Source organism: Lissotriton helveticus, chromosome 10 (genome assembly GCF_964261635.1).
Source record: "Lissotriton helveticus chromosome 10, aLisHel1.1, whole genome shotgun sequence".
Lineage (NCBI taxonomy): Eukaryota > Metazoa > Chordata > Amphibia > Caudata > Salamandridae > Lissotriton > Lissotriton helveticus.
Genome location: NC_136071.1, coordinates 37,837,413 through 37,857,530, shown reverse-complemented (window position 1 = coordinate 37,857,530; position 20,118 = coordinate 37,837,413).

Here is a 20,118-nt window from a genome sequence, read left to right as displayed (position 1 = left end):
GGGTCGACACCCTCGGGGTCGGCGGCAGCGGAGGGGTCGTAAGGTCCACCGGCGACGACCCGGATCCAGGCCTGGATCCAGCTGAGTCCTGCGGCGTCGGGACCGGAGTCGACGACGGTGCCGGGCCGAAGTACCCGACGGCGCCGGGGGCCGGAGCCGCCGGACCACCAGGACCCCCAGTCGGAACCGTGGGGCCCGAAGGCACTGCTGCGGCGTCCGACGGAGGAGTGAGGTTCCTCTTGGCCATGAGGAAGGCCTCGATCTCCTCCGGCGTCGCATTCAGCCCAGGGACCGGCTGAAATGGAGCTGGATGCGGCGCTCGCGGCTCCGGCGGAGCCGCGAGGGCGGTGTCACCGGAACCTCCAGCCGCGTTGCACGAGTGTCGGGGGAAGTCGGAAGAGCGATGTCGCCTTTTCAACTTCTTGTGCCTCTTACCTGAGGACTTGGAGCCCAACGAATGGTGTCAACTCGTCGAGCTTCGATGACTATGGCCCCGCGACCGGTCCCCCAACCTCCTCCTGGACCGGGACCACGAGCTGCGCCGGGCCGACTGCCAGAGCTGGAGGCGCTTACGGGACCTAGCCTTCGACGTCAAGGTCGGCTCCCAGGCAATACAGGCACCAGCGGTGGGAGTCGGTAACCGACATCAGCCGGCTGCAGTCGACGCAGGGCTTGATCCCGGGCATCCCTACCGACTCGATAGATCAAAAAGGATCGAAAAAGTTTGTAAAAAAATGACTAAAGAGTACTGCTCTTCCCGGATCTGCGCAAGCTGGTGCGGAAAAAAAACCTGACGTCAGCGTGCGAGGGCGGCGTCTAAGTACTCCGACGACGTAATCCCGGCACCAACTACGCCGACAACGGACGCGGAGCCGCAGACGATGCCTGCCGACGCGCAAGGGTACTGCTACGCAAAACTTTCCGGATCCAGCCTGCGCCTGGGGATATTCTACGGTGGAATCCAACTAACGTGTTTCTTTCAGATTGGTAATTTAAAACAAGAGCCATCAACATATAGTTCTCCTTGGGGGTCGGCTAAGGGAAAATCAGTCAGCTCTACCCATCCCTTTGTCTCTCTTCCATCCGGAAGATAGAATCATGTTTATCAACTGCATCATTCTCAGAGGGGAGAGTTAGTAACGTGGCTGAGTTCAGAGTGGCATATCTTTTAATCGTGAAATGCTTAGCAAACAATGCAAATTCATAATCAGTGAGAAGTGCACTGGTGAGCTGCTGTGTCTTTGTTTTATTCAAAAGTATATCCACAGCATGGGGTTCCATAACTGTGAGGTCGGTATCAAGTGCGAGTCGTCGATTGTCTGATTCAAGTGGCCACGGCGTGACCGCTCTCAGACAACTCGGGAGGGCCCTTGCGACAGGACAAATCGTTTATTATAGTTAGGCGTGCCAAGCACTTGATCCAAACAAAGCGCAGTTTTCTATTTCTCAAAAGACTGCTGGCATTTTGGCGCCCAAGGCAAAGGCTCACGCACTGCTTTAGTTGTTAATGCAAGTTAAGGTTTGATTAGTAACGAGTAGTTTGGTATCCACTGGTGTCAATAGGAAGTAATACCCATAAAAGCACGTACATCTATTCTGTGGGAAGGGCATTTTAATAATAGTACTAATGCTCTCTGGGGTTAACCTCCTACCCTCCTTCAACAGTAGGTGACCTAAGTAGGTGACCTTCTGTCGACAATACTGACATTTAGAAAGAGAAACCTTATGTCCATGATGGGCCAAATGCAACAACAATTTGACTATATTATCTTTGCAACCTTGTTCCGTATCAGAAGCTATGAGTAGATCATCAACATACTGCACCAATACATTACCTGAGGGAAGCAATATAGAATCCAACTGACTTTTTAATGCTTGACTATAAATACTGGGACTCTCTGTATAGCCTTGAGGAGCGTGACAGAATCTAAAGCTTCTGCCGGCCAGTGTAAATACAAACAAATACCTACAGTCTAGGTGAATAGGAATACTAAAAAAAGCATTTTTCAGATCAATGACAGAAAAGAAGGACAATAGTTACTTACCTGTAATCTGCGGTTCTCCAGTATTGGTGTCTTTCATAGATTCACATGCCTGAATCATTCCCCGTCGTCGGAGTGGGAGCCCCACAGTACATAAAAAAGCAATACCATGCATACAATAACCAAAAACCTTGGTAATAACCAACCAGGAAGTAAAGTAGCCCTAAGCTACAGTAGCAAAAACTTCCACACTCATGACTATCCTAGTCATTATGTATAGACCAAACTGCAGCCAATCAGGCGCCAGCACCCACCAGAATGTTCTCCCCAGAGACTCAGGTTCTCAGATTTTCCAGCACAGGAGTGAAGCCAATATAGTCGCCTGAGGAGCCTCTGAGGAGAGGTGGGCGGGTGCATCTGAATCTATGAAAGACTCCAATACTGGAGAACCACAGATTACAGGTAAGTAACTATTGTTCTCCTCCAGTATTGGGGTGTCTTTCATAGATTCACATGCCTAAATCAGAATAGATAGCAGTACACAAACAATATGCTCATTAGACACTTCTTGTGTCACAGTATACATGCATGCATAGCAACAGAAAACTAATATGTCAGAATAAGCGTCTAAGAAAGAGCAAAGAGGAGGAGGGAGAACAGAGGCTCACCTTATTTGAAAAGATTGCGAAGAACTGCTCTTCCCACCGAAGTATCTGCATCACTTGCAGTGTCCAAACAGTAATGTTTGGTGAAGGTATGCCTGCTGGACCAAGTTGCTGCTCTGCAAATCTGATGGAGAGGCACACCAGCGAAGAAAGCGATTGAAGAGGAGACCGCTCTTGTAGAATGCGCTCTTGGCAAAGAATGTAGAGGTCTTCCTGCTTGCTGATGACACAGACCAATCGCTGAGGAGACCCACCGGGCTATAGTCTGCTTTGATACAGCGTATCCCAGACGTAGCTTTTCATATGCTACAAACAATTGGTCTGTTTTCCGTAATGTGGCAGTTCGTTGGAGATAGAACTTCAGACATCTCTTGATGTCTAGAGAATGCAAGGCCTTTTCTGCCGCAGTTTGCGGATTTGGAAAGAATGTCTTTAGAATCACCGGCTCGTTAAGATGAAAGTCAGAGGGAACTTTAGGCATGTAACTTGGATTGGTATGCAGCACCACTGAATTTGAAGTGAATTGCAAGAAAGGAGACTTGGTGGAAACGCCTGAATGTCACTGACTCTCCGTGCCGACGTCAGTGCTAAGAGCAAAGAAACTTTCCATGAAAGGAACTTGAGATCTACTTTATGAATAGGTTCAAAAGGGTGACGCATGAGTTGAGCGAGCACCACATTTAAGTACCAGGATGGAGATGGACGTCGAACTGGAGGAAACATCCGGAATAAATCTTTAAAAAATTGCTGAATTATTCTTGATGAATAAAGAGAAGTAGATCCATCCTGACGGAATCTGGAAATGGCAGCCAAAAATACTTTAAGAGTTGAATGAGATAAACCGGATCTAGCCAGTTGAAGGAAGAATGGCAAGATCTGTTCGGGTTTAGCATGAATCGGATGTAGGTTGGCAGAGTGACACAAGGCACAGAACCTCTTCCATTTGAGCTTGTAAGTCCTGATCGTGGCCGGCGCTCTAGCATTTGCTAGAACCTCTTGACAATTCGCAGGGATGTCTAAATGGGCGAATTCAATGTGTTGAGGAGCCAAGCTGCTAATTTCAAGGAAGATGGATCCGGATGGCAAACCTGACCCCCTTGTATTGTCAGGAGATTCGGTATTGGTGGCAACTGAATGGGATTGCACTCCGAGAGGAGGAGAAGCTGGGTGAACCAATATTGTCGAGGCCATCTGGGCGCAATGAGAATTAGGCGACATGGTTGCCTCTTCATCTTCCGGATGACCCTGGGAACCAACGGAATTGGTGGAAAGGCGTATGCATATATCTGAGACCAGTTCATCGAAAGCGCATCCCCGCATGTGTGCTTGTGGGGAATGCAGCTTGCAAAGTGTAGGCATTTGCGGTTCTGATTCGTTGCAAACAAGTCCAGGTCGGGGTGACCCCACTCTCGAAAGACTCGATCTAGAGTTGGTTGATGGATCTCCCACTCGTGATTGGATAATGCATATCTGCTGAGGGAGTCTGCTAACACTTTGGAGATCCCTGGAACGTGAACCGCTGACAGATTGATCTTGTGATCCAAGGCCCAGTCCCAGTTCTCCTGCGATTGTTGAGATAGTAGGGCCGATCTCGTTCCTCCTTGTTTGTTTAGAAAATGCGTACTTGTTGTATTGTCTGTTCGAATTAGAACCGTGGAACCCTCGATAACTGCCCGAAAAGACTTCAGGGCCAGAAAAATGGCTCACAGCTCTAGGAGATTTATGTGCCACTTTCTCTGTTACACGCTCCATTTTCCATTGACCGTCATTCCTTGAAGGTGGGCACCCCATCCTTCCAAACAAGCATCCGTGGTGACTGTAAACCTTGGCACCTCCGTTAGGAATGCACAACCCTTTTTCAAATTGTTCTTTTGCATCCACCATTGAAAGGAGTTCCTCATACGAGGAGTTATGTTGATCGTGTCATCGAACGACCGTGAAACCTGCACCCATTGGAGGCTGAGTTCCTTTTGTAGGGGTCTCATTCTGAGACGACAGTTTTCTTTCTCAATTTGAAAGGGGTATGATGTACTCTTTGAATTTCTGACGACCAGTCCCAGTCATTCAACTCGGGGAAAGCCTGGGTGAATAGTTTAATTATATATGTCTTAATGTCAGACCCTTCAATCCCCTCCGGAATTCCCTGTACTCGCAAATTGTTCCTGCATAGCCTGTTTTCCATTGACTCAAGCTTCCAATGGACGTCAATCATTTGAACATCATAAAAGTTGACTTTAGAGACTGCCTCTGCAACTTCAGCTTCTGTAGAGACAATCCTGTCTTCCAAGTTTGCTACTCTGTCACCAGTAGTGGTACAGACCTTTGAGAGTTTCCTAACAACTCCCTGCATTTTTTTCATGGCGGAGTGAGCTTTCTGATTCTACTTGCGAGTTTCTTCCCTGTGAGCGAGGATCTCTTGATGTATTGTCTCTAGGAGTGTCATCTGAGCGAACTCCAAGCCAGGGCTGCCCTGTGTCGGCTTGTCTGTAAGGTGATCCCAGCTTAGCTCGTGTTGGGCAATAGAGATCGCCCCCTTACTTATAGCCCCTGAAGCTTTTAGAGCTGTGACAGGCTGATCTAGTTCAGGGTCGCTCTCGGAGTCTAGGTCAGAGGAGCCTGCTTCTCCATCTTCAGACCATTCCTGGCCATCTGATGCTGAATAAAAGGCTTCACTTGGAGCTTTCCCACCACCGCTCAAGGCTTCGCTACTAGGAACAACCCCATCCTGGATTTCATCTTCGACATGGGTCGATTGAATTACTGCCGCGGAGGTGGTGCTTAGGGATATATCAGAGACTAGAGGTACAGACCCCTGCAACAGTGCCGAGCCCGCTTGCTGTATCTGATCCTCCTTTAAATGAATCTCCTTGGGCATAATTTCATTCAATCCTACTGCACCTGAGAGAATTTAGTTCTCCTTATTTTCCAGATCTATGGGAGGCATACTGAGGGTGTTGAGCACTTCAGTCGATAAACAGTTCTTTGGGGGCCCAACATCAGCTCCAACCATAGCGTCCATCATTTTAACTGGATGCCCGCCATCCTTCCCAGTCTCTTCAGCCCCTTCTGCCCCTTCTGCCCCCTTCTCCTTACCAGCTTTAGCGAAAAGTTCAGCTATTGAGGCAGTAGCAAGCCGGGTTCGTGCGCCAGCCTGTTGCTGTTGTTGCTGCTTCTTCCTGCAACGCTCATCAGGTGGAGGTGTATGCACTGTTGCGGATTCAGCTGTCTCTTCCTCTCTGGGTATGTGGTGCTTTTTCTTATTGCCCAGCGGTTTACCAGCAAGGTTAGGTTTAGGAGCCATTACTTCTAGGCAGTCAAGCTTTTCCTCCGATATACAACACTCGCCGTACTTCTTGGGCGGGGGCTGCTTTTTCGTCTCTCCGATTCCGCGCCTGCACGCCGATCTCCGCGTGCCTGCTGCTGCGGCGTCCCTCAGCTGCAGAAGCTTACGGCGTTCGGTCCGCCTCCACCACCTAGCCGCGTTGAGCCGTCCTCCCTTCTGCAACAAAGCGGTAAGGACAGTCGCCAGTACGTGTAATAGCTGTTTAGTTGATCCGCAGCATGAAGGGGCAAACTGCATCACTGATTTCTCGGGCAGACAAAACCTGTTCAGCATTAACGAGTGCGCTGGGTCCCGGGCGATTTTAGATCATCGGAGCTCCGGTCCGCTGCGTCCTCACTGCACTCCTGCTACGGCTGCTAGTGAGCAGCCGCCATCTTTCCCCCCCTTGGAGGAGATCATCCCTAGGAAAGATTTGAACATCCGAACGGAAACGTACTCTTTTTGTAGTAGTAGGGAAGCCATCTTGTAAATTTTTATCTGCCTTTCTTTTGAAACGAAAGCCTGAGTGAGTTGAGTGTCCAATGTGGCTCCCAAAAAAGACTTCCTGCGAGACGGAGTTAGATGGGATTTCTCGAAATTGACTGAGAGACCCAGGGACTGGAATAGTGACAGGCATCTTCGAACATGCGCTTTTGCTGTTCCTAGAGAATTGGCCCTGATAAGGCAGTCGTCCAGGTATGGAAACATTTGAATGCCTTCCAAACGAAGATGAGCTGCTGTGAGAAGTTGGCCTGGTGTATGATGTTCACTATTCTAGTGAGCACCCTGTACCAGTCCAAACAACCCTTATGGTGATGGTTGTAAAGTCAACCTTATAGACCAGCTATCCTAGGGGTAGTATGGACAAAAGCAGTCTTAGGCTAAACTCAAGAGGGCATGTGAAGCCAGCTGTTTTACCATATGCAAACCTTTTAATACCAAATGAAAGGACACCACACAGGTTATATATTCAAAATATATATGTATTTATTACTAAATAAATCCCCTTAACTCTTTCAGAAAATCTTTATTTGGTTATTTGCACAAAACAACCATAAAAGCACAGTTTAATAAAACATCATCATCATAAACACCAAATATCTAAAATCCTCTTATCCAGAAAAAGAAACACATTTGATCTAGTGCAAAGATTTACAGAGATTCTAGACATTTTAACCCTCCATATTGTTTCTAAATTTTAGGGCTAATTTTAAAAAGCTGATTACAAATAAAGTGCATTCGTCTTTTAGCAGCTGTAAATACCAAAGTGCAGGTCTAACCTGGGTAAAATGCAATTTTTTAAGAAGAGGTTTAAGATAAATCCTCCGAGGTATATCATAAAATGAACAAATAAATAAAAAGTGCACCAAGTCCTGCGGAGACACATGGTCGCAGCCGCAGGACGGTAGCACTTGGCCTTGATGGCTACCTTTTGGGACTGCTAGCTGTAAATGAAAAAGACCCAGATGAAACCTAATTAACAGGAAAGGGTCAAAGCTTGACATTGGCCAGGACAAATAGGGTTCCATACAGAATGTAGTTTGTAGAACAACGTATTTTCGAACACTACTTTTGTTTAGTTCCACCTCTTCACGCTGTAGGTTCTGCATGAGAGAAAAGGTGTTCTTTACGAACTCTACATAAGCTATGGTGATGGAGTCAGGGTTCAGGAAGAGTTCAGGGCGCCCTAAAGCGAGGAAGCAATTTTTCAAATATTTTAGCCATGGGATTTTTAACATATTGTCCCATAATAAAGCTTCTCTCAAAAGCTGGTGGATCAACGGTAAATCCTTGTTAAGCCAACATTTCAGCCAGCATGTTAAAGGTCGTAGTGCTATGATGTCACTTAAATAGGGGGAACCTAGTTCTTCATGCACGATAAAGTTAGCAGTTCCCCTCGGGACCCCCAACAGCTGTTTCAAGAAATTATTTTCAGCTACCACCAAATCATTAATAGCTATATGTCCCCATAACTCACTTCCATAACAGCCTATCGCCACACTCTTAGCCTGGTAAATTCTTAGTAGCGCGGCAATTGGCCGATTGCCCATTTTCCTAGAAAAATTAAAAATGGCCGCGTTAGCCCGGGTTATCTCCCCCTTTTTCCTCTGTATGGCAGGTCCCCATTTCAGTTGGTTTTCGAACAGGACCCCCAGGTATGAGAAGGTTTTTGTTGTAGGGATCTTCTCCCCGTTTACATGAAATGGGACCGTCTTGTTATGTCCTTTGCCTACATTCATTACAAAGGATTTTGAATTATTAATGGCAAGATCCCGGGTTTTCATAAAACTGTAAAAGGTGTCAAGCAACAATTGGAGGCCTTTTGCGGTCCTAGCTAGCAAAACGGCATCGTCTGCATAAAGGAGAACTGGTAACCCTTTGCGCCCAAAATAAGGGTAATCCGCTCCTGTATTTAAAAGATTGTTCTCTAAATTATTAATATATAAGTTAAAAAGAAACAGAGCCAGTATACAGCCCTGTCTTACACCCCGGTGTACTCCGAATTCCCTGGTTACCTTCAAGTCCTGGGTATATCGGACATTAGCCCGGGTGTCCTGATGTAAATCCGCAAGAAGGTTGATCAGGTTCTGTTCTACCCCCATATTTCCCATGGCCTCCCATAACTTGGCCCGGTTGACACAATCAAAGGCCGAGGAAAGGTCCATATAGGCCATGTGAATTGTGCCCTGACGTGCCAACGTATATTTTCCCAGTACCATGTACAGGTTAAGGCACTGTGAGATGGTGGAGTGACCTGGTCTAAAACCATACTGAATCGGAGAAATTATATTGTTTTCTTCAGCCCAGGCTGTTAACCTGTTCAAAATTACACCTCCCACTACTTTGACCACCGAATCGATTAAGGATATTGGCCTGTAGCAGGTCGTGCTATTTCGATCCCCCTTTTTAAAAACTGGGACTATTGTGCATACCCCCCAACACAGCTTATATATTCAAAATATATATGTATTTATTACTAAATAAATCTCCTTAACTCTTTATGAGCACAGGAGCACAAGTGTATAACAAGAAACTTAATATAGCATACAAAAGTTGCACAAATATGGATAGGCCCTGGTGGCCCCTAAAACCATATACTAAAATAGTGGTATAAGAACCACGTCACGAACAATGGTATGGCCTAGAGCCTTGGGAATCGCTGGGGCTACACTGGACTAACAATAGTTAGGACGTAGGAGGCTCACAGGATGCGGGTGCAGTGTCTAAATGCACACGCGTGCAACAATAGAAGTCAAAGGGTGCGTAAAGTTAGAAAGTTGCAGATTTGGAAGTCTTCCGACTGGACTAGAACTTAACCACTTAAAACTAGGACACTAGGGATGTAAATCTCTACAGGAGCACCGTAGTACTTTTGTTACCTCACCCACAGGAAGCGGGTGCATAGGTGTCAAAGTGTGTCGGGTTTTGTCGTGGAGTTCTATGGAGCCTTGGAGAAAAGATGCTGCAGGCGACCAGGAGAGAAGAGTCCGGTTGGAAAGCAGAGGTGACAGAGTCTGGGTCACTAGCCAGTGACCAGGAAGGAACCAGGCGATGTTGGGTTGCGAACAGGTGATGTCGTGAAGCTTGTCTCCGCTGCCACGTGGATCAGGAGGGGTCGACGACAACCAGGTGGTGGACACGGACTGTCCCACAAAGGCTCTCGCTGTCGGCAGTGTCGGTTCTCGATTCGGAGTCCACAGGCCTTGACAAATGCAACTCACGCAGGAATCGAAGATGGCTTCTGGGTTAGACCAGCAAGGTCTGATGGGCTGCTCCTTTTCAGGGTAGCAAGGGCCAGTCTGGAGCAATCAGACCAGCAGTGAAAATTTGTAGGTTCGTCGTCACAGAGGCCACTAGCCAACGGGGAAGTGACCGGACAGACGCGTCGAGCAGGAAAATGCAAAAGGGCCCCACGCAGCACTCGGTGAGTGTGGAGAGATGATCTTTGGTGCAAAAGCTGCTCGGGGCTGGGGCTTCTCAATCCCCAATGCACAGCTTTGAGGGTGCCTCGGGAGCTGCATGGGAAGCACTTTGCTGGCTTTCCAAGATGGCCGGTCCCACGTCTCACGTCGACTCCACGGGCCTCAGCTTTGCTGTGGCTGTGGATCGGGCTGTTCGATGTCTGGAAGTCCGGTTCTTGTTGATCTTTGTTGTTCGAGCTCCGGGGGGAGCAACAACAAAGCAAACCTTTGAGCGCTGATGGTGCCTGCTTGTGCAGGGTGGTCACTCCTTCACCACAAGGGAGATTCTTCAGTCTTCTACGTCGAAGGGTCCAGAGTTCCGTTTCAAAGTTTCAGTCAGGATTATCTAAAGTCTATGGACACAGCTCCTACCTTTATTCCAAATCAAGGGGCTGGATTACCTGCAAGGTCCCTCCTATGGGTGGGACCCAGGAAGGGGGTGGTTACACCCCTTTCCCTTTGTCCAGTTTCGCGCCAGAGCTGGGGCTGAAGTGCCCCAGGACCGGTTTGAACTGTGCTATGCATGGGACACCTTGTGTGCCCCAGGCAGTGTCTGGTTTCATTCAGCCCTCCCTGCCCCAATCCACTATCTCCTGTCTGGGGTGGTGCTAGCACCTCCCTGTGATAGGAAACCTATTGTCCAGGCCTCCCCTGCCGGAGTTTCGGCCAGCAGCAGGAGGCCAGACTTGTGTCTGTGGCAGCAGCATCCATTTTGTGATGCTGAGGCTCTGGTTAACTTTAACCGGGATTAAGATTAGTAACATGTCTTCTCCCTCTAGAAGGGTGGAATGCTACCCCCGTCACCAGAACTGGCGAGGGAGTAGTATTCCAAAGCGTATGACACCTTACACGACATGTTTTGATAAAGCCAAACCAAAGATAGCAGCTAACCGCGAGGATTATAATGCACTTAAGAGTATATGGTATGGCAGTACCCCAGAACAGCTATAAGGACATGGTTCCGAAAGCTGCAGACAGGCTCAGCTCATGCTAGAGCACCATCTCACATAAAACCAAGCACTCTGCCTCCAGGATTGTTAAGGCCTGCCATAGGAGTGACTTATAGGTGTATATGTGTCCAGATATAGGTTTAGACATAGGTATACTATATCTAAGCAAGGGGTGAGTACACGTCCTTGACCCAGCTGAGTGATCAGCCAGTTGTGTCAGTTTGCATGGCCAGCCAGGGGTGGCAAAAGATATGCTGCAGCCCCTGGTAGGCCTTGGATGCACCTAAGCCCTGGGTACCTATAGTACACTGTACAGGGGCTCATAAGGTGACCCAATCCCAATTGGTGATGTACCTAAAGTACATGGTTGTGGAAAAAAAAATGTAAACCGTTTTTATTGCCAATTTTTCCAAGCTGAACAGTGCAGTCAATTCGTACAGTAAGGTGCAGTTTGCAGTTACCCAATACACAAATACAGGTGAACCCCGTTTGGGATTCCCACTCGATCCTCAACATTTCAATTTTCACAATGCACCTCTGCTTTTCAGTATGGACCTCTCGTCATGTATCCTTACATTCCGGCATCCAGTCCGTGATATTTTCGCCATTTCCCCCACACTTTTCTGAACTTCCTGGGGCACCCCGTGCCTTATATGTAACCCTCTCAGCCGCCATATACATATCTAGGCCTCCCCTCCATTCCTCTAGACGTGGTATCACTTGTGCCCCCCAGTATTTTGCAATGTCTCTCTTGGCCACTACTAAGGCCAGTACAAGGAAGGTCAGCAGATGGCGCGGAAGGTCCACATCGATTGTCATGCCCACTAGAGCCAGTTTGGGGTCAACCTGTAATTGAATCTCTAGTACATCAGACAGTTCCAGGAAAACATCTGACCAGTACCCCTGTATCTTAGGGCACGACCACAGGACATGAAAGAAATCCCCCCTGGGGTCCTGACACCTCAGGCATTTGGCATCTCCCATCTTTCCCATCTTATGAAGCCTCACCCTGTCGAAGTATGTTCTATGTAACACGTTAAATTGGATGAGGCGGAGTCGGGATTTAACTGCCACCTCCCTAGGATGTGTTAAGATCAATTCCCAGTCAATGTCTTCCATGTCCCCCACGTCCGCCTCCCACTGGTGTCTCAGCCTGGCCAAGTCTCCCAACATGTTATTTGTGAGGGTCTTGTAGGTCAGAGAGACCGCTTTCTGCTGGATATGTTCCTGTAGGAGTCTGCCCTCAAGAGGAGCAAAGTCTGCCAGATCTGCAGTGTCAACATTCTGGGCTCTCCATGCATGTTGTAATCTAATATATTTGTATCTCTGTGTGGGGTGTAAGCCGAACTCCGTGGCCAGAGCTGTGAATGTTTTCAGTTGCCCTTTGGCAAGGATATCTCCCAGCGTGGAGATCCCTATGTCATCCCACCTCTTGTAGCCCGTCAGTTTGTGGAGCTCCGTCAGCCACGTGCAGTGCCAGATCGGTGTTTGTTTTGTTGGTCTCCTGTCCCATCCCATGCGTTTCGTGGACGCCCTCCATGCCTGAATGGTAATGTCAGTAGCCGGTAGGAGACATTTCCGGCCTTGCCCCCCATACAGATAGGAAAGGATGTGTCTGGGTGCCAATTTATGACGCTCTAATGTGTAGGAGGGGTGATCTGCCTGTGCATGTATCCACTCGTTTATCAGGGCCAGGTGTTCCCAGTAGTATGCTTCTAGGTTTGGGAGCGAGATCCCCCCGCTATATTGGTGCCTCTGCAGGGTGGTCAGGGCCACCCTAGGTTGTTTTCCCAGCCATATAAAAGACCGGAGGTCCGTATGTATCTTGGGGAAGACTGTCGGGGGGAGGGGGTAGTACTCATTTTGAAGGGCGTACAGGTACTTGGGGAGAATAATCATCTTATACATGGCCGCCCGGCCTAGGAGGGTGAGCGGGAGCAGCCTCCAGCGGTCTATATCTGCTACGGAGTTCACCATGATACGCTCAATATTACGGGTGTATGAGATATGTCTGTCCAGGGTGAGGTAGACCCCTAAATACTGAAATTCCTCAGTCGTAGTGAGCAGCCGCCCTGGCAGGTCCAGCCACTCCCCTCTCCCTGCGGGGTCATATAGGACCGACTTATGCCAATTTATTCTATATCCGGCATGGCCCCCGTAGCGTTCCAGTTCGTGGAACAGCTGCGGGATCGACGTCTCCGGGGAAGTTACGTATAGGAGAACGTCATCTGCCTAAAGGGAGATTTTTTCCTCGTTTATTTCTCCTTCGGTCTGTTGAAAACCCCTGATGGTCGGGTTTTGGCGAATTCTAGCCGCCAAGACCTCTATCGTTAGACCAAATAAGAGTGGGGAGAGGGGCACCCCTGTCTAGTCCCTCGTCGTATTTGGAATTCCCGCGAGAGGACTCCGTTCACTCTCACCCTGGCCCTCGGTTCAGTGTACAGCAGCTGCACCCATGTCTGGAATTTCGGCCCAAAGCCGAATTTCTGCAGGACTCCCTCCAGAAAAGGCCAGTGCACCGCATCAAAGGCCTTTTCCGCATCTAGGGACAGGAACCAGTGCGGGTCTTCCCTGTCTCTGACCTCCTGTAGCCAATTGTGAGTGCGCCTAAGATTCAGTCTAGTAGCCCTGTCAGGTATGAACCCAGTCTGATCAAGGTGGATCAGCTGTGTTATCACCCGTCTCACTCTCATCGCTAGGATAGTGGCCAGTAGCTTTGTTTGCAAATTTAATAATGAAATTGGACGATAGGACTCGCAAAGCTCTTTCGGTTTGCCGTCTTTGTGAATGGGGACAATAGTAGCCATGGTCAGGTCGGGAGGCAGTCTACCGTCCTGGAGGGCATCCTCATATAGCCCCTTAAGATGTTTTACTAGGAGGTCGGCTGTTCGTTTGAAGAATTCGGTCGGGAAGCCATTGGGGCCTGGCATTTTCCCCGGCCTCAGTTTGGCCAGTGCCTCAGATATGTCATCAAGTGCAATGTCAGAGTCGAGCTCCCTCGCGTCCTCAATGGATAAAGTAGGGAGGTCAGTTTGGGCCATATACTGCATCGCCTCTTCCCGTGTCCCCAGATCTCTAGCCTCATAAAAGCTTTCATAATGGTCTGCGAATGCCTCAGCTATGTGTACGTCTGAGCGATGTATCGTCCCCTGAGGGTCTGTAATCTGCTCCACCCATCTCTCCACTCGTTCTTTTTTGCTGAGCCACGCCAGGAGCTTACCAGATTTGTCTCCCACATCGTATAGACGATCTAGGGTAGCCAGCGCCTGCGTTTTCGCCTCTCCTGTCACCAGCTCTCTATATTGTGATTGTCTATCTGTGAGTCTCCTGATTGCCACCGGGTCTATCGTGTTCTGGCATTCCCTTTCCAAATCCAATATATCCTGTTCTATGATGCCGACCTCAGAGTGGAGCTTTATTCGTTCCTCTGCCAATCTATTCTTAGCCCTATCCCTCATAACTGTCTTAAAGGCCTCCCAGAAGACCACCCTCGAATCCACTGAATCTTCGTTCTCGGCAATATAGACTTTAATGTCCGCTCTCAGTCCCCGTATGACATTTGGGTTTTGCAGATCCCACGCCGTTAAGTGTAAATGTCGTGTGTCCCCCTGTCGTTTTGCCCCCAGTCTGACTAGAAGCGGTGAGTGATCCGAGACCCCTCTAGCTTTATATTCTGCTACATCTTGTATCGCCAGGTGTTGGCGAGCTATAAAGACATAATCTAATCTCGAGAAGGCCCGGTGGGCGCCCGAAAAGAACGAGTAAACCTGTGCCTCAGGGTGCAGCCATCTCCACGTGTCCATAAGGCCCAGGCTGGACGCCCATTGTGACAAGGGTGTCTGCGTCTCTTTCCTCTGTGCCGTGCTCGATCTATCCCTAGAGACGTCCATCACGTCATTAAAGTCTCCCCCAATAACCTGTATAGTGTCAGCTGTGTCCAGCAGTATGTCAGCTACTTTCTTAAGTGTGTGGGCCTGTAGTTTCGGCGGTGCATAGACCGAGACAATAGTGTAGGCTCACCTATTCCATGTTCCCTTGATTGCCACATATGTTCCCTGGGGATCTGTCCATGTTCGTGTTATGAGAAATGGAGTGGTCTTTTTCAGAATAATGGCAACCCCTCTAGAGTCCGACGTATATCCTGCGTGTGCTAGCAACTTGAAATGACCTCTAGCTAGGAAGCCGCATTTAGTCCCCCTGAGATGTGTTTCTTGCAGGAGTGTGATGTCCGGGGAGGCACGTTTACGGTAAGCGCTGACTAGCCCCCTCTTAATCTTACTGCCCAGTCCGTTCACATTCCACGACAGGACACTAATCCCTCCCTGGGTGTCCCGGTGTGTGTCATAGTCAGCTAGCATGGTGGGGGCCGGAAAGGGTCAGGCGGGTGGCCCCCCTTGGTAGGCGGCCCGGGCCTTCGCATGGAATGTCATGGTGTACCCAGGGGCATCTCTGGGCATGTGGGAATGGCCTGAGGTGCGGATGCGCGGCACAGGGCACCACTGAATTTGACTGCGAGTAACCAACTTTCCCCCCCCTCCCCCAAACAAAACCCCCCCAACAGAACTGTTTCAACGTTTCCCCCCCATCCTCCCCCTCCCTACCATTCCCCCCCTTCCAGCCCATTCGTATAACCCTCAACTAATTGGACTTTCAGGCGGTGAAGGTCTGTCGTCCACCCTCAGTATCCCAATTCAAACCACGATTAGGATTCAAACCAGGGGTATAGTCCGTACCGGCACCCTGTGGAGCGTGTCCCGCCTCCCCGGAGATAAGCAAGACCACAGGGGTAGCAGTATAACCCCATACACAGTACTTCAAGTCAATAGAAAAGACAATGAAATGAAATGAAATATGAAAAGGGGTTTAACTTGCGCGGCACTAGCAGCGGCGTGCTGCTACTACGGATTTAAGGTTCAAGCTTCCTCACGAGTGCGAGTCCTGCGTTTCAATGTCATTTTCCTCCGTCCCACCGGTTGCACCTATCTCCAGGTCACGGATCACCTCGACCAGCGGGTGTGGTGAGCGGTCAGCTGGCTCCTCAGCCTCCGATAAGAGTTCGCTGTCAAGGCCTTCAGTGTTTGCCCCCTGTGGATGAACCAGTCCTCCAAGTCCAGGTCCCCGATCCCTGGGGTCGACGGAGATCGCGTCGCGGTCTCCTCCTCCGCCTCGTCGTGCCGCATGCGGGTCCGGGTAGGGCGCCGGGTGTGTACCTCGTCTCATTCTAGGGATTTGGGATCTTTTTGCCCCAGGCGAGTTCCTCCGAAAGTTCTCAGCAGCCATTTCTGTTCGGATTCTGCGGCCCTCCTCCTCTGCTTCTCGAAGCAACGGTCATTCCTCCAGCCAGTGCCAGGCTTCCTCCGGACGGTTAAAGAAGTGCGACTTCCCCTTGTACATTACTTTCAGTTTCGCCGGGAAAAGCAGCATATATGAGATGTTGAGTGCTCGAAGCTTCGCCTTGACAGAGTCATATGATCTTCTCTGTTTCTGCACATCCTGACTGTAATCAGGGAAGATCATGATGTTCACGTTCTCAAACCGGAGCACTCCTTTCTTTCTCGCTTCTCTGAGGATGAGGTCTCTGTCAGCGTAGTTCAGAAAGCGCGCAATGATCGGCCGAGGCCTTGCTCCCTCGGGCGGTTTCGCCAGCAGTGCCCTATGCGCCCGCTCAATGATAAAGCAGTCAGAGAACTGGGCCTGTGGGAAGGTTGAACGGAGCCAGTCTCGTAGGAAGGCCGCAACATCCATCTTCTCAATTCCTTCCCTAAATCCGACAAATCTGAGGTTGTTCCGTCTTGCCCTGTTTTCGGCTTCGTCCACCCTCCACAGCAGCTGTCTATGGGACGCCTGTAGCTCCGCCATTTCCCTACGGAGAGTGGTGATAGAGTCTTCCGTTCCGCTGATTCTGGCCTCTGCCGTCGTCACCCTTTCGGTGAGATTTCGAAAATCCTGGCGTAGCAACAGAACCTCGGAGCCCACCTCGCCTATTTTGGTCTCAAGTGCCGCTCTAGAGTCCTTAATATCAGTCCTGGAGGCCTGAATCGCCTCCAGGAGCATGGCCGTGTCCGTGAGCGTTTCCGGGAGGCTCCAGGGCATCTCCTTTTGCGCCCTCGCCGTGGCGTAGGTTTCGATGGTTTCCTGTCTGGCCGACCTTGCTGGCAGGTCTCTTTTCCCCATTATGTTCTCCTTGGATGGCAGGATGATTCCGATGGTACTCGGGGCACCTGAGCCGTATCAGGCCTCGCGTCCCCCACTGGAGGGTCGCGTTCTCACCAGGAGTAATGATGGAGGGACTCCGGTGGGTTCGATGAAAGATCCCCAGGAGCCCCGAGGGCCAGGGCAGGGTGTACCCTCCTCTCCGGGGACCGGGAGTAACTCGCCTATCTTTTCGGTAGCGCCGCCCGCCAGTCCACTCAACAGACTCGGGCCCCTCTCCCAGGGCGCAGGTCCTCGGGGGTCTCTCCACTCCAGCCGCGACGTCGGCTCCCCCCAGGCACCGGCCGGGCACTCGCGGGGTATGTCTGTACGATGTGGGTATCCGGAACCCCCTCCTCCGGTGCCACTTGCTCCCCCGCTCCGACGTCCTAAGAGGCCTTCCGTTGGAGTCTCCGGTGCTCAGGCGGAGCCGGAGCTAGGTCATCAGAGCTTGCCTAGCCGCCATTTTGTCGTGCCCGCACCGCTTCGGAAGACTCCTCTTCTCGGCCGATTGCCGGTCGTATTCCGCCAGTTGACTCGACTGTTCGGTGGCAGAAGTCTCGGAGCCAGGCGGGGCACAAATTTGGGCTGTTTTAGGAAGCTTTGGAGATATATAATTGTCGGATCAGTGCAACACGCCGGGAGCCGAGCTGAGGCACGTCTTACTCCTCCATGCTGCTAGCCACGCCCCGTGCATGGTTGTGAATTTTGAGAGCGAACAGCCGGACTGTGGGTCTGATTAGCAGGCCCACAGCCACATTAAGTCAAAAACCAGTGAAGCAAAAAGCAAAAAATGGGGTGACCATAGGATAGCAGACCCTACTCTCCTACATAACCCCCCCAAACGCAGGGACATTAAACTTAAACTTGACCAGATAAGTCTTCATGTTCTAAGTGGAAATACCTGGAGCGACCATCTGCATTGCCATGGTCAGTCCCTGGTCTGTGCTCCACTGTAAAGTCCATCCCCTGTAGGGAAATGGACCACCTGAGCAGTTTGGGATTTTCACCCTTCATCTGATTTAGCCACAAGAGGGGCTTATGGTCGGTCTGAATCTTGAAGTGAGTGCCAAACAAGTATGGTCTCAACTTCTTCAGGGCCCAAACCACAGCAAAGGCCTCCCTCTCAATAGCTGACCAACGTTTCTCTCTAGGGGTCAGCCTTCTGCTAATAAAAGCAATGGGCTGGTCTTGACCAGCTACATTAAGTTGTGAAAGCACAGCTCCCACCTCCAACTCAGAAGCATCTGTTTGAACAATGAACTCTTTGGAGTAGTCCGGACTCTTTAAGATAGGTGCAGAGCACATGGCCTTCTTCAGGTCATCAAATGCCTTTTGACAGCTAACGGTCCACTGAACCTTTTTTGGCATCTTCTTGGATGTCAGATCATTGAGTGGTGTCACAATGGACCCATAATACTTGACAAATGTTCTGTAGTACCCAGACAGGCCCAAGAAAGCTCTGACCTGTGTCTGGGTGGTTGGAGGAGCCCAGTCCTGTATGGTCTGGATCTTACTCTCCAGTGGTTGAACCTGACCCCCACCTACAAGGTGGCCCAGGTACACAAACTTACTCTGGCCTATCTGGCACTTTGTGGCCTTGATAGTTAGGCCTGCCTTTTGCAGGGCCTCTAAAACTTTCTTCAGGTAGATCACGTGATCCTCCCAGGTGGAGCTGAAGACAGCAATATCATCAAGATAAGCTGCACAAAAGTCATCCAACCCAGAAAGGACTAGGTTCACCAACCTTTGGAAAGTGGCAGGTGCATTCTTCAAACCAAAGGGCATCACCACAAATTGATAATGACCTCCATGGGCTGAGAAAGCTGTTTTGGCCTTGGACTCCTCAGCTAACCTGATTTGCCAATAGCCAGCTGTCAAATCAAATGTTCTCAGAAATTTGGCAGCAGTCAATCTATCAATGAGCAGATCTGCTCTTGAAATGGGGTGAGCATCTGTCCTAGTGACAGCATTGAGACCTCTATAGTCCACACAGAACCTCATCTCTCTCTTACCATCTTGGGAGTGAGGTTTTGGTACAAGGACTACTGAGCTGGCTCAGGGGCTCTCTGATGGCTCAATTACTCCATGTTCAAGCATTTTCTGCACCTCAGTCTTTATACAGCCCCTGACATGGTCAGGTTGCCTGTAGATCTTACTCTTCACAGGCAGACTGTCACCAGTGTCCACCTCATGGGTGCACCAGTTAGTCTGACTAGGTGTTAATGAAAACATATGTCTATGGGCCTGTAGAACTTGTCTGCAGTCCCATCGCTGCTGGTCAGTGAGGCTGCCAGCTAAGGCCACACCATCAACTGAACCATCATCAGGGTTCTGGGCAACAGGTCTGGGAGAGGGTCACTCTCTTCCTCCTGTGCCCCATCTGTAGCCATAAGCAAGCCCATGTCTGCCCTGTCCACATATGCCTTCAATCTGTTGACATGGAGAACCCTGTGGGGGCTCCTAGGGGTGCCAAGGTCCACCAAGTAGGTGACCTCTACCTTTTTCTCAATTATGGTGTGGGGTCCAGACCATTTGTCTTGGAGGGCTGCTGGGGCCACTGGCTCCAACACCCACACCTTCTGTCCTGGCTGGTACTCAGTCAGCACAGCCTTTTGGTCATGCCAATCTTTCTGGAGTTCTTGGCTGGCCTCAAGGTTTTTGGTAGCCTTCTCCATGTATTCAGCCATCCTGGAGGGGAAACCAAGTACATAGTCCACTATGTCAAGTTTAGGCTTTTTGAGGGGTAACTCCCATCCTTCCCTCACAAGACACAGGGGTCCCCTTACAGGGTGCCCAAACAAAAGTTCAAAAGGGCTGTAGCCAACCCCCTTTTGTGGGACCTCTCTGTAAGCAAACAGAAGGCAGGGTAAAAGGATGTCCCATCTTCGCCTAAGCTTTTCAGGTAACCCTTTTATCATCCCTTTGAGGGTCTTGTTGAACCTTTCAACAAGCCCATTGCACTGTGGATGGTAGGGTGTAGTGAATTTATAATTAACACCACACTCCTTCCACATAGCAGTAAAATATCCTGACATGAAGTTT